Source organism: Hippoglossus hippoglossus, chromosome 6 (genome assembly GCF_009819705.1).
Source record: "Hippoglossus hippoglossus isolate fHipHip1 chromosome 6, fHipHip1.pri, whole genome shotgun sequence".
NCBI classification, from domain to species: Eukaryota; Metazoa; Chordata; class Actinopteri; order Pleuronectiformes; family Pleuronectidae; genus Hippoglossus; species Hippoglossus hippoglossus.
Window position 1 is genome coordinate 22,288,394 of NC_047156.1, and position 15,152 is coordinate 22,303,545.

General features: G+C 41.7%; 1 protein-coding gene across 1 annotated transcript in view; it reads left to right on the forward strand.

The window, feature by feature from the left end:
• The first annotated feature begins 4,127 nt into the window (after nt 1–4,127).
• The window catches only part of syt12 (synaptotagmin XII), a 28,472-nt gene continuing 17,447 nt past the window's right edge, over nt 4,128–15,152 (forward strand). Inside the window, exon 1 of the mRNA XM_034589243.1 lies at nt 4,128–4,663. The gene's annotated coding sequence lies outside the window, so the exon portion shown is untranslated. The remainder of the gene's footprint in view (nt 4,664–15,152) is intronic.

Consider the following 15,152-nt stretch of genomic DNA (forward strand, 5'->3'; position numbering starts at 1 on the left):
TTAAAGATATATTCTCTGATTTATTTCAACTGCAAAGTACATTTATTACCTCACTACAGCTCACTATTGATCTACACTGAAACTTTGTGTTCTGAGAAATCTACTCAAGCACTTGGTTGTGAACCCCCCCCAAAAAAGTATGATTTTAAAAAACATCCAACTAAACCATGTTATTAATACATTTTCATTGTGTCATGTTTTTAACACAGTGGCTATAAAACAGGCTGTCTGGACCAAAATGAAATGTTTTTGAGTCAATCTCAGTTTGGGGGTGGGAGGTGTTCTGTAGGCACATGTTGAGTTTATTGAACTGTGCTAACTCCTGCTCCACCACCAGATGGAGACATTCATTAGACAAAAAACAGGGGGCAGTGTTCACCTGCAGTTGAGTGTCTCAATCATCTATTGGTCTGTTTCCTTTGACTTTCATGTCTGTCATATTCACTGCAGAGTGGATTTTACTATGAAAAGAAATATGAAAGCATAAGAGTCTGTTATTTATGAAAGTCAGTCATTTAGCTTGAACTTTAGAACCAAAGTGTTTTCTACCCAAAGAAATACAAATACCAGAGCTTACTGTGGCACATTTGTCCCATAAAACTACAAAATGATCTCCTACTTTATTCAAACCTGTCCAAATCCACTACATGAGGTTATGGTGAAGGATTTTCTGTTGGCAGTAATCGTGACATTCATCCGTCTGCATCCAGTTCCATGCTCCACTGGGTTTATTACCTGTATTGTGACCTATTTCTAAATCAATACTGTGGCTGAATGAGGTCAACGAGAAAATGGAGGGTCAGAGGAGCCTCGGAGGTGACTGCAGGGGGGGCAGGGCAATAAACTGTAAATGAAAATTCAAGTACTGTAGTGATATTGTCACGGGAAATGAAAGAAAATATCATCAAAATGAAAAATATCAGTAGGGATAAAAGAAAGATGTTACAACGTGAGCTGTCTATAAGCTGAGTGTTGCAGATTTGTGATTGAAAAACTACAAAACAAAATGATCCTATATATTTAATAAAGTATTTTTTCTCTTTCTGTGCATCCTTCAACCCTTAGACAGATTTTGAGGAGGAAGTATTGCAGCGTGCTGATGACAGCTGATTTTTCAGTTTTTAAATGGGTTTTCAATTTTCATTTCAAACCCTGTCAGCGAGGTTTCCCCCAGGTAATCGTTAAATGACTGTGGAGGTGTGTTTAAGATGTAGACCGGCAGGGATGCAGTAAGTGTTTGTCATAAATGATAGATGGAAGAAAAGCAACAGGCGGAAGGATGAGAGGAAAGTGGTAGAGCGCCGAGTTATATGGTGGGAAGTAGAAATATTCCAGTACTGTACTTCAGTAAAGTTTTAGGTATTTGTACTTACTTCAGTGTTTTTATTTTACATTCAACTCTTATCTTTAAATCTTTAATCTTGTATTATCATTACTCCACTTCTTTTATGTTACTGTTACTTTGCTTATTCACATGAGTAAAACAAAACATAATCAGCAAATATATGATGGATTATAATAACTTTTTAATGGAAAATGCTTGTGCATCACATTTTAACAACTTTTTCCCATTATTTTTATTTTATTTTCAGAGGAATTGTTGAGACGATAAAAATGTACTTGTCCTCAACTCTTCTAAACACAAGCACTAAAACAGCAGCAACAATTTAACAAATCTAAAAAAAGAAACGCACTCTTCTCAGATGTTCCTGTCTTCCGTTGTATCCAATCACATTAGGTTTTGAACAACACCAAAAAACAACAGATTAAGTCATTGAGGTGTAAAGAGGGTCTCTGCCTGCTTCCCTCATCATCTCATATCGAATCTTCTCCATACACAAAGTACTAGAAAACTCTGTGAGCCACTTGTCATAACAAGGATGTATCTCCCGGTTTCAGACTTTAATGATGACGTTCTCAGTAATGACCGTTCCATACTGGATCGACAAAGTTTTCCATCAACTGGGGTGACCAGCCTATTTTTGCCGTTTCAGGATTGGAGCAATATCATGACCGTATCTTTCTGAGTAGCACCAAAAGACGTCTGGCCAGAATTGAATTGATGACTTGAGATTTTGAGTGTATGCAGTGAAAGCATTTGGTCCAACCCAGTCAGCATATGGATGTGGGCCAGTTCAGGCAATGATGTTTCACTTCTGGCCTTCTTGTGGCCTGGACCAAATGGATGTGAGCCTAAAGTTGTCCAATTGTAAAAAAAAAAAGCAACAGTGGCGCAAATATCCCAAAACAAATGTGGGCCTTTTTTTGGGAGACAAACATGCGGTGCTCTCGGCAAGGTGTTATCTGGACGTGAACCTAAAGTGGCCCATGTAGCACAAAACAAACTCAGGCCACCTTTGGCAGCTTCGGTTAACAAGCGGGATTGGTATGGCTTACTTGTGGCCTAGATCCGGCAAACAGGAGTGGGCCGCCCTAGTGCCATCAGTCCATCTGGTATGTGGGCTGGATGTGTGGAATGTGGGCCAAATCTGGGCCTAAACAGTTTTTCTATGTGGGAAGCATCCTCTGAAATGTCGGCTTCTATTTCCCTCTCCCCCTTCCCCCTCAGATGCTGTGTAGATGGAGTTGAACAGAAGTTCATCAGGAGAGTAACATGTTTCAAAATATGAAAGTTTATGCCGATTTTTAGATATCTGAAGAAACTGGATGATCAAAGTGTAAATTTTGCTTTGAAATGATCAAATGAAGAGAACACTTGTAGCAAATTAACCAAATGGGTATTTTTCAGTGTTTAGTGCTAAGTAGCTTAAAATGATTTAAAAAATGTCAATAAAGGAATCTATTAAAGGGAATCAAGTAAGATAAAGTTATTTCCAAATTAGTTCTACTCAAAGGCTTATTAAAGTGTAACTGATGCCTTTATTAATGGCTAATAAATCTCCTTCGATGCTGTTTATCTTCCCGGCTGTTCTGATCTATGCAGAGTGAATAAATGATTTATTAACTATCTAAAGAGCTATTGGTTTAATTCATAAAGCCTGTAAGTATAGGATACCTTAAGTGGCACTTACCTTTTTTAATTTACCATCTTGGTGTAATGTGCTGTGGCAGCGAGGTGAGGATTACCTTAACTGTAGCTGTAATCAGATTCGGTGGAAAGGGCCTGGATGAGAGGAAGGCTGAAGATGAGTGTTGTGCTATCTGAGGTGTCATCACTGCACCCGGCACACCCCCGGTATTAACAGTTATGTAATTTCACACTGAATCATCCCCAAGAGCTAAACACCTCAGAGGAGGAAGAGAAGAGAGGAGGAGGAAGAGAGCAGGAGGAGGAGGTTTATTCTTGGGACAGGAACTTCAGTCAGTTTGGGGGTCAAGAGATTTAAACGAGGAAGGGATGCTGAGGGGGAGAAGAAGAAAATAAAAAAGTTTGTGTGTCCCTGAAATACACATGCCCCTCCCCCTACATCTTGTGCATCTGTTGCATAACTCCAGGCTCTGGGCTGAGGACAACAGCAGAAATTTAGGCTAAAAACATTTATATGATGCTGTTTCCAGTCGAATTTGAATGTCGGGGCTTTGTCAGTTGTTTTTTATTTGTATTTGAAGAAGATTCACCAGTTACTTCAATTGTATTGAATTTGTCTGCAACACTGTTTACCCCTGAAACTCCAGAAGTGTTTTGTGGACTCAAACACTTCACCCACCCCTCCATCGGCATAGGGGTGAGTAGATAATGAGTGAATTTTCATTTCTGGGTGAACTTTTGCTTTAAAGTTAGGTTAAGAATTAGGATTAGGCAAGCAGTAACTATGGTTACGGTCAGGTTTAGATTAAGGTTAGGTTTAGGTTGAGGTTAGGGTATTGGGTAAGCTGCTACCCTACTAGGATATTCACCATCTTGTCCTATATTCTAAAATGGTTTTGGTTAATGTTAGGTTAAGATTAGGTTTAGATTAATGTGAGGTTAGGGTTAGATTAAAGTTAATGTAAGGGTAAAGATAAGGGTTTGGCAAGTATTAACTATGGTTTAGGTTAAGCTAGGGTTAAGATTAGGGTAAGTGTTCGGGTTAGGCAAGTAGTCACTGCATGAGTGTGTATGTGTGTGTGTGTGTGTGTGTGTGTGTGTGTGTGTGTGTGTGTGTGTGTGTGTGTGTGTGTGTGTGTGTGTGTGTGTGTGTCAGACAGCAGGGTCTCTCTCCAGCTGCTGGAGGAGAAGGGGGCGGTGGTCGTGTTATTATTGAGCGGGGCCGCCGGTGGAAGTTGAGCTGCAGGGGTGGGACTTGGTGTCTGCAGTCGCTGGGTCGCGGCTGAGCCTCCACACAGAGATGCCTCTCACAGCAGCAGCAGCAGCAGTTTCCCAGACTCCAGCGAGCAGCAGCAGAAACAGACGGACATCACCTCGCTCCTCCTCCTCCTCCTCTTCTTCTTCATCATCCCTCTGCTCCTCTTCCTCCCCGCTGCCGGGCCACGTCTGAACGCTCCCTGGATGCGCTGCAACACGGGAGCAGTGTGAACGCCGTGTTCCTCCCCTCCTCCTGCACTCCTCCACCGGGACGCACAGACCGGACCGGCCCCTGTGTCATTGGATGGAGAGAGGCGCCTGAAGAAGGGAGAGCGGTGGAGTTGCTCTACCCTCCTCCTCCTCTTCCTCCTCCTCCTCCTCCTCCTTCCTCCCTACTGCACCAAAAGAAAACTCCGGGTAAGAAATGCTCACTCAGGCCGTTTGGCTGCATCCAAACACCTGCCGCACGAGCCGCTGCGCTCCTGCACCTCTCCGTGCACCAACAAGCAACATGCATCATGGCGAGACTTAGGGGGGGACTTGCATGCGTCTTTTTTCTTTGCAGGGGTGAATTGAAAGCGTGTGAGGCTTTAGCTGCGCTTGTAAATGCAGCTCTGGATGCATCCTTCTTGTCTCTCTTTAAAATCTGGCACAGTATTGTTCTTACTCGACCCAAATATCGATGCGCATTGCAAGTGGACCTGAGCTATAGGAGCGGGATATTGACTGTGGGGTTGATTCGAGGCTTCACTGGGACACAGGAGGTTAAAGCATTGGTGACAAATGGCACCAGGAGCTGTCCTTTCAGCACCACTCTGCTAAACTCCAGCTCTAAACTGTGGCCTGGGAAAAAAACTTAGTTGCAGGTTAGATGAGCTGTGGTGTGTAATTAAACCAACTGAGGGAGCTAATCTTTACAACACAGTGCCCCGTTCTAAACCTGTCTGTACGGATTGGGCTGTTGTGCTCTGGAGCTTCTTCAGAATTATTCCTCGTCATTAGTGAGTCCTCCTCAAACAGTTCTATAATATACCGTCACTTTTATGGTTTGTGTGCTGGAAGTTGTGTGCAGTCTATGGTGCAGAGGGAAGTTGGAAAACTTTGTGTTGATCCTACCTGGTTTATCTGCAAGATTTTATACTCAATGTTTTCCGTGAAATTAAACTGAAGTAGCTTTTTTACAGTTTACGTATGTGGCTCGTATATAAGTTTGAATGATTTACTGAACTGCTGTTATTTTTTAATGATTGCATATTGTAGATCAACACAATTATTAGACCCAACATGGGTCTTCTTCAGTGTTTCACTTGATCCAAACACAAGAATCAGAAGATAACGATGACATCGAATTTGAAGCAATTGGAGCCAATACTATGAAACTGAGTCCTGTCAGATCAGACGGCATGTTTGCTTTTCTACCAATTGGGATTCTACATCAATTGTTCCCGAGGGGTCACAGAATGCTAAAATCCATTTAAATGAATCTCAGTGTGAAGAATTAACATCGCTTTCTGGTTTAACAGCTCACAGCTCAGACATTGTGCAGCCTGTGAGAAAAGGCTGGGAGTGAATATTGCTTCATTTCAAAGGGTCAAAAGTTAAAAAACGTCAGGAGACCAAATGTTCCATCTGAGAGAAGGAAGGTGCTGCTTTGGTTTTTAATTGAGCTTTTTACACATACTAATCCTATAAAGTGATGCAGACAATGATGCCATAAAATCAAAAGATGTGCTCTGAATACCTGGAAAATATCGATTGATTCGTCCGCCTCTTCAAGCCACATATTTGCTTTAGAGAGGCTTTTAACAGTTTGAAAACATGAATCACATCCAGAAGCTGTGTGATGAGCATTCGCTTGAAAAAGGCGAGTGTGTGTGTGTGTGTGTGTGTGTGTGTGTGTGTGTGTGTGTGTGTGTGTGTGTGTGTGTGTGTGTGTGTGTGTGTGTGTGTGTGTGTGTGTGTGTTTTACTGGGATTCTCGCCTCTTAGCCAAGCTGAAATACGGCCTGCTCAGAATTCAATTCCTCCTCTAGCACTTACAATCATCTCAGCCATTCGTTTAACACCTACTCTCTTTCTCACTCTGTCATGGACTTCCCCTGACACACACACACACACACACACACACACACACACACACACACACACACACACACACACACACACACACACACACACACACACAAACACACCACTCAGAAGAAAAGTGCTATTACATTAAGAAAAGTGAGAGCACATAGATGAACAGGGAGGAATCTCCTCTAACACCTGCGGACATTTTCAGAACGTTTCCTTCCTTACATCGAGCGCTGGCCGACACTTTAATGTGTCACAGTTCATTTTTCCAGAACAGAACATGTAATTGGTTGATTTTTTGCAGGATGTGTGTGGTCAGAGCAGTTTGCTGTCAAATGTAGCCACAGCTAAGTTCTCTAAACGCTGCAGGCTGGAGAGAGAGTCATTAGGTAAAGATGAATCATATTTATGATGCCCAAAGATATTATCAAGTATTAAACTGTGTTGACAACATATGAAACAAGTTGCCTTACTGACGGTTCACTTGAGATAATAGTTCTAAATTTTGGGAAATTGAGGGATGCGACTTATTTTCCATTCAAACATCAGAGTGGCATCAAAGTCATGAACATGAGAAAATAAACATCCCCCTAATCTGCTCTGATTTTCCAAAGCAGGTTTTAAAGCTAGGGTTGGTAATCCTGGAAAAGCTGAGCAGGCAATGCTTAAAATATGCAATCGATACACCCCGCCTACTCCAATCGGCCCTCTCGACAACGCTACGCCCCCAAAAAACACATGAACTCACACTGACTGACAACTACAAGAAGACGACTTATCTGTGACTCGCTCGCTAGCTTTCTTAGTCTCTCCGGCTCAAGACTCTGGTGCTGTGCTGTGAGGTTAGCAGGTACAGTGCAGGTTAGCAGGTAAAGTTCTCCAGCCAGTCATTTCATTCAGTCTTAACTATAGTCCTGTGAGGACAACAGACAACAGCTTTTTTCCCTTTCATTTTTTTGGAGACAACTTTATTTATAGAACGCTATCGGGACAAGATTTTAACAAATATGATTTTAAAAAAAGTTCTTCAGAAACAAATTACAAACATTTAAGTGGCTCATCTCATTTGGATGGAAATAGACTAAATTGACAGCTTAACTGAAGCTCTAATTAATTTAGCAAATAAAATCGGTGTATCAATTTGTGCTGTCTGGTTCAATTCCTCTATGTATGCGGTTAATCAAAATGAAAAAAAAGTATGTTTCGTTTAATTTTTGCAGCAGCAGCAGATTCCTGTGAGAGTGGATTTTTGGTACCAACAGACAGTTTCATCCAAAACACTTTGCCAGCTGGAGGGCCGGGGTTGTTAGATGATTAAATCCCATCTGTCCCAACTCTGAGGTGAACACTTCCTGCATTACTCCATGAGTCCGTACGTGTCTCTGTGTCGTGATTCAAATCACAGGACACAGGTCCACCTTTTGGTGAGTGTTCTACAGTCAAGTGGAACATGGCCTACTTCACCCATCACACATTATAGACTATAGACATTGTTACCTCTGTCCTGGTGGCCCACTGTGGACAGCACCGTCCAACGCAACAGTGGTTACTACACAAGGCTTCAATTAAAAATGTCTCTAGTTTGTAGTTAAAGTACTTCTCAAGAATAGAGCTACTTTGTTTGCAAAGCATCGTCAGTATTTTGACAGTAAAAATGTCTTGAATCAAAGAGATGTAGCTTATCACACATGCTCATATATAAATTAAAAGTGAATTATAGAGGCCCTTCAAGGTACAGATCTTTGTAGCCTTCTTGAATGAGCGTCTCCTTCTCAATGAAGACTGGCTGCTCATATCGAGCCATATGACATTGCCTTGGAACGTCCATAAGCCTAATTTGACCCCACTTGATAGCTTAACGTGCACATGCATGCACATCAAAAGTTCTAAAGGCTGATTTCAGACACGTTTTGCCCTTTATGACATTTGCAGAGTCTGTGCCGATGATCTACACAAATAATCCGAAAGTTTGAGGGGTTTACAAAATAATCTTAATGCCAATGATTGAGTCGGAGCCCCCCCCCCCCGTTCTCGAAACATGTTTGATATTTATTCCTCTTATCGGCCCCGACAGAAACCCACAAAAGCCAATGAGAGCAAGCTGACCGGGAAGCGTCGCCAACCGAATATTGCGCACTTGTACAGCTGCGACTAAAAACAACAATACGTTTTCAACTCACCTCCAGCTCGTGCTGCAAAACGTATAAACCAATTCCGCCATGACTACATCTGTATGTTTTTTTCCCTTTTGTTCCTCCTTCATGTTTGTTTTTCTTCTGAAGTCACCTTTAATCACCTGTTACACACTCTAGTTCAGAAATTGGCTGTAAAGTGGCAACTACCATAGAAAAACTTAAGAAGAAGAAGAATCTCGAGTTTCTGTGAGACTCCAAGTCTCTGGAATGGCCGCTGTGAAATCGTATCTTACAAACGGAAAGTGTGTGGTCTGAATTTCTGGCCAAATTGTTCACTGTGTGTGTTACGGCCGTAACCGTCCCCTGTCCATGTTGGTGTGTATTGTGTCTCTATGTGTCTCTATCTCTGTGTCCGGTGGAGGCCTGGCAGATGCTCCTCCTCCTTCCTGGCTGGTGGTGGAAACAAGGATCCCGATTGGAGCGGCATCCACCCCAAGCCTCCAATCATCAGGAAGAGTCACCCAGGGCTGTGTAGGTCGTGGCAGCTGTGTATTGAACAGCTCGCCAATCCAGCTCTCTATTGACATTACGTCTGTTATTGAGAGATGCTATTTGCCGTTGTCTGAGGGTCAGACCATAATTGTGTATTTGAGAATTAATGTTGGACATTAGGAGCGGGGTGCTATTTTCATTTGTCTTTTGATTGTGAAGCAGTTGTGTTGTTCAATAAGGAATTATTTCCGTTATTAGGTTTGTGCAGCTCTTGTTAAGAGTCCTCTTTTTGTTATCTGTGTTTCTTTGATTTGAAATAGCTCCCTCCGGCCTGTTTTCTGTTAGTTCACGTTACCTGTGTTGTCATTACAATCGAAAACCTGAGTTTCAAAATAATCTAAACAACTTTAATTATGTTGCCTCCTCTTCCCTAGCGAGCTGGGTCTGTCAGTGTGCGTTCTGAAGATTATAAGATAAAAAGTCAGTTAAATCTGTTATTATGTCTGGGATCTGCCACGTTTTTTAAAATCGGTCAAGAGCTGAAAATCATCTAGTGTGCAGCCAGCTTAACATGCAATACATTACCATTATTACTACGCTATGAAGGAATATAACCATATAAGGCAGGAATGAAAGTAAAAAAAACAAATAAATAAATCAGTGCAGTAAAGGCATGCTGTCAATAGTGGAGGTTGTCTCACCTCCTACACTACCTCTGATGTTTAGAGCTGGTAAAGGTCACTGTTGTGCTAAACCAGTTTCTCTGTTTTCAGTAATATGTACTTAGTAGCCCGCCTGCACGGCTAAATAGAGCATATACATGTGGGTTGGCTATGCTAGCTGGCTTCCATAAATATAACAGTAAAAAGGGGCCTACCAAACATTAAACTTTGTAAAGGCCCAAACGGTTAAATAACTGGAAAGAAGTAAAAAATAAATAAAACTGTGTCACCATGACATGCTGCCGTCAGTATTTCAGTCCGACCTGAACTCTGAGCTGTAGTGTCCCTTGGATGTCAATCACTGAAAAACAGAACATTCCCATTAGCTTCGTGTGTTATGGGTCATTCAGATCTTAAGTCGTTATTAAAGCTGAACGTCAGCAGGTTAAATATTTAAAGTGGAATTTTAAAACAAAAAGAAACAAGGATTTAGAGTGAAAGCATAAAAGACATGTGTTACTGTCCAAATACCTCTGGATCTGACTGCTGTTACTCAATAGTTAATCAATAAAGCTGTGGCGGGCCTTCAAGTCGCCGCTCTTCCCCACAACCCCGGCTCCCACCCACTTCCACTTTACTGAAAGTGAATGAACCTTTTGTCAGGTCTGACAGACGGCCCTGCAGCACTGACAGCTCCCCCTGTCCTGTATTAGCCTAATTGTGAGAGGGTTCATCTATCAAGTAGCCTCGTAGTTGAACTGATGAGTGGTCGACAACAATCACAACAAGGTTTTTAGATTTGTAGGTTTAGCTCCAGACTCGTGCGTCAATATTAGGTAATAAAGAGGTAATAAAAAAACCAAAGGCACCGAAAATGTCTATTCAGGTGAAGAAATAACTTTCAGCCTGAATGCAGTGGGTGTGTTGTGATGCATGTGTGTGTGATGGAGCTTATTCTGGGATATAACATGTCATTGTTTATCTGGACAAAAGGCAAAAATCATTATTTTAGGAAATTAGCTGGCAGTTATTCAACCAAGCGAGCGATTTGCCTCCATTTGTCTGCTTTAATTGTGTTTGCTCCGTTTTATCCACTCTGTAAATGAGCCTGTTTGGACCTTCTCTCATAAGCTCATCACAAACTTTAGTGTGAGCTTTTCTCTCCATCTGGGGAATAAAGGAAAGGAAATATTTAACCTCCAGGTTTCTGGACACAAATCAAATTCCAGTTGTTTAAGTAGCTCCAGACTAAATATACAAATTAGAGGGAGATAATGTTCTACTTAATCTCACACTCAAAGATTTTAAGATGAACAATTCGTGGCCTCGTAGAGCTGCTGGCTGTGGACTGGTAGATAAAATTGCCCTGATTAGTCATAGACTGCACAGAGTTCAGTGTAAATTTTCATTGTTTCTGTTCCTTTGCTGCACTTTTATCAGCCAGTAGCAGGGGCGGATCCAGATGGGGGCACTGACCCCTACTGACATCTGATGGGTCCCTTAAGTGCCCCTGTCCTGTCCGTAGTCTTTAAAATAAAATTGTCATTCACTAACAATAAAACAATAAATATGACTTTGAACACTTAATTTGTTAAGAATTTAGGATTCAAATTCGACTCGAAACAGCGTCATTTACACCCTGTATTTAGCCTGATCTCCGCTCATGGAAGTAGCGATGCAACCGCACTGCACCCTGCACGTTGTGTGCGTGCGAACGCGGTGGCATGTGTGGAGGCATGTTATGTTTTTTTTTCTGCCGTTTTTTTTTACGTCTGAAGAAGAAGTCACCAGTTACTTCAATTGTATTGGATTTAGCCCCGAAACTCCTAAAGTGTTTTGTGGACTGTTGGTGTGGAATTTTCATTTTTTGGTGAACTATCCCTTTTAATGTTCACCTCACTGAATCAGGAATTGCGTATGGATGTTGGACATATAAATGGCCCCTCTGTGTATATTGTGGCCCCTTTATGGCCCCTGCTTTAGACGAATCCTAGATCCTCCTCCTGGCCTGTCGAGGTGACGTATCGTCAGCATGAAAGTTTGAGCTTAGGGTTTATTTTTAACCCTGAGTGATTGAGTTGATTCGCTGCAGATTCTTCTCGACTGAGCTGGCACCACCGCTGACACTTAAAAAAAAAAAAAAAAAAAAGGTGGCGGCTGGTGCATTGCTACTTTTCCTTTCTTTCACCATCTACCAAATGAGCTGTCTAAACCAGAGAGTCAAAGTGGAGCTGACGTGGAAACAGGCTGTAGGACACAGACAGAAAAGAAGATGTGGCTTTGCTGCCTGCTCACAGATTGAAGTGGCACAGATCCTCAGACGCTCCATAGTAAAATGGCAGTGAGGCAGTTGATTTGATTATGAGTCATTGGGCGAGATTTAAAAGCAAAGTTGATTGATCAGCTGGTGGGAGAGAGAGAGAGAGAGAGAAAGAGAGAAAGAGTCGGAGGAGAGCAGCTGACAGACCTGAGATCCCTCCTCCCTTCTCCTCCCTTCTCCTCCCTTCTCCTCCCTTCTCCTCCCTTCTCCTCCCTTCTCCTCCTCTCAGATGGGCTATGTTTCTTCATCCCTTTCTTTATTTTCCTCCATCACTTATTTCTATTATCTCATCCTTGTCTTTTTTCTACCCTTATCTAACCATCCTCTCTCTCTCTCTCTCTCTCTCTCTCTCTCTCTCTCTCTCTCTCTCTCTCTCTCTCTGTGTGTGTGTGACATAAATCACTGTGTGTGTTCCTTATTGATCAGAGCTGCTCCAACATGCAGGTCCAGTACAGGGGGGTTCTTGTTCTCTTTCTTGTTTTCTGTTAGCAGCAAACATGGAGCAGCAGCAGCAGCAGCAGCAGCGATGGTATTCAACGTGAAGAGCGTGTTGGCTTCGTCCGTTTGTGTCTCAGCTGCTTTAGGTTCAGCTGGACGCTGCTCAGTCTTGCATGCAGCAGCAACAGTTTCCTCCCTGGTCATGTTGGTGTGTTAGTGGGAGACCCTGCACCAGATCTCAGACAAACTGCAGAAACAAATTAGAAGTATTCAACTATTTATTATTACTATTATAATTTGTTACCTCCCTGGAAGTTATGTTTTCACCCCTGTCCATTACGACCCATGTTTATGCAAAAACTCCTGAATGGATTACTGTGAAGCTGGCTGAAGGATGTGGTATGGGTCAGGGAAGGTGCTGATTCGGATCACGGGACAGAATCAGGATTTTCTTTTTATCACTTTCTCTGAAGGTGTCTCTCAGGTGTTTTTCAACATTTTCGCCAGAGAATAATTAATGGGTGTTGATGAAAGAAATCAGTCATATTTATGGAAGTGTTTCCTAGTGTGTGATATTTAGTGCAGCTTGATTGGATTTAAGGACTGTTGGAGGTGAACTGAGTGACATTATATTAATGTGTTAATGGCTTCATTAATATTTACAGTAACAAGGATGTGAAATTGTTTTCTTGTATGTGACTGTGGCTGTTAAAATATATGAATGAATAACACAACACAACACAAAATAACACAACATAACACAACATAATCCTTTATAAGTCCCACAATGGCGAAATCTGCCATACAGCAGCAATCATGTAGTATGAACACAAAGAAATGTAAAATATAGAAAAAGATATTGAACATTTGTTAAATATTTGAAATTGCACCAATAGAAAATGAATATTGCACAGTGTGAGTGAGTGTGAGTCAGATAAATAAGTGTTCTACATGGTTCAGTCTTACAGCATCACGAAGGAAACACCTACGACTCCTTTAGATACTGTGGGTGTCTCAGTCTGTCACTGAAGGAGCTGCCCAGTGCTGTGATGGTGACGACCATGAGGAATTACTAGCAGCTTTTTCTGACTTCTTTCTGAAGGTAAAGAGCAACTTAGAAACACCAGATTCTTATTGTTATTCTTTTTAAATGAGCACCTGCGGCGTATCACGCTGATACCAGCTGGAAGAGATCAGGTGGTGTGTTCTGTCTCGTAAGAGGAGCACCTTTCACTCTGCTCCAGATGTTTTAAGACACACCCAAAAGTAGAGAATAAAAGGAGAAACTGTTTATAAGTCAACTTTTTATATTATTTAGGTCGTTGAAAATCCCATTTAAAAACAGAATGTAGTTGCACTTTAAGTGTTAAGTGTTTAAGTGTTTAAATCAGGAATCTTCTTTGTCATTTTACAGTCGCTACAGTGAAAGAAACCTGCCCGTCACTTCAGTCTTCACTCCTTTTCCCTGAGACAGCCTCATTGCTGTTCTGGATAATTGTACTGCACAAACTTCTCAAGCTCTGTTACTTTACATTATTAATGCTCATCACAGCCGGTTGTGCGAGCTGACATTGTGACGAGACATCATCTGATGCATATCTCGCTGATTAAAATGTCCTTTAGCTGAATATGCAGTGTAGGGAGATGGTCCTTTCAGGCCTGGTGAGGACTCCCTGCAGCGACTGTGAGATAAATCTAAAGCAGTGGGAGGGCTGACATTATGTGGGCATGAAGACGACACATCAGTGGTTTACCTTGAAACAGCGTGGTAATGAGCTGTAAACTGAAAGAAAGTGTCACATTTAAAGGAGAAACTGGTTGTGATGTAAATTACCGACATATGTTGATGCCATGTAATAAGACATCCTGGTTAAAAGGTTTAGACCAGCTGCCTCTTCAGCTTAATAATTGCAACAGAGAAAAAAAGAGTGTATGAAGGTTGAAGTTGATGCGTCCCCTGAAGCTGGCATCTCCTCCTCCGTTTATTACACAAAGTGCTTCTATTAAACCATCTCCCTTATCACACAACACTTGTGCAGAGATTTGATGTGCTGGATGGTGGAAGGGAAGATGAGGAGAAGAGAGGATAATTAGCAGCAGAGGCAGATCCCTGTGAATCCCCCTCTGTCGAGGGCAGAGTGCAGGTCTGGTCTGCACATGAGTGAATACCCACGAGAGTCTTTTGCATTGATGATTTTTTGAATTAATTTTTTTATTGCGTAAACCCGCTTTATATTTTGACATTCCAAAGAGATTTGGGAGTTGTGTGTTTGCTCATGTGTGACCCTCTGAAATCTGTGCTTACCCATATTTTACCGTCTCTGTGTAGATCTGTGGAAATGTTCTTCCAACCCTTGAACTGGCTGAACCCTTTTTTTAAATCTTGATTCATTTAAGAACAGTTGCAAAAGTGGTTGTTATATATAAATAAAATAATTGACTGCGTCTGGTTCTGCAAGTTTTTACTTCCAGTTAATGAGGTATTTTTCTCCACAGTCGCCAAAGTGCATTGTGGGAACTGTTGGGTTTCTCTATAATTTTAAAGTCTTGACCTTCTATGTAAAGTGCCTTTAGATAATATATATTATGATCTGGCACTACACAAATAAAATTGAATTGAACTTCACATTCTGCCTTAGATTCTGTGTCGTCATGAGATAAAAACTTCAGTTTAACAAGGCATTTGACTCCAGTTTAGCATTGCTCTCAGTGTACTTAGACACTGAGACACATAGATTGACTTACAGCTCGGGACGAAGACAACAAAATACTGAACAAATAACA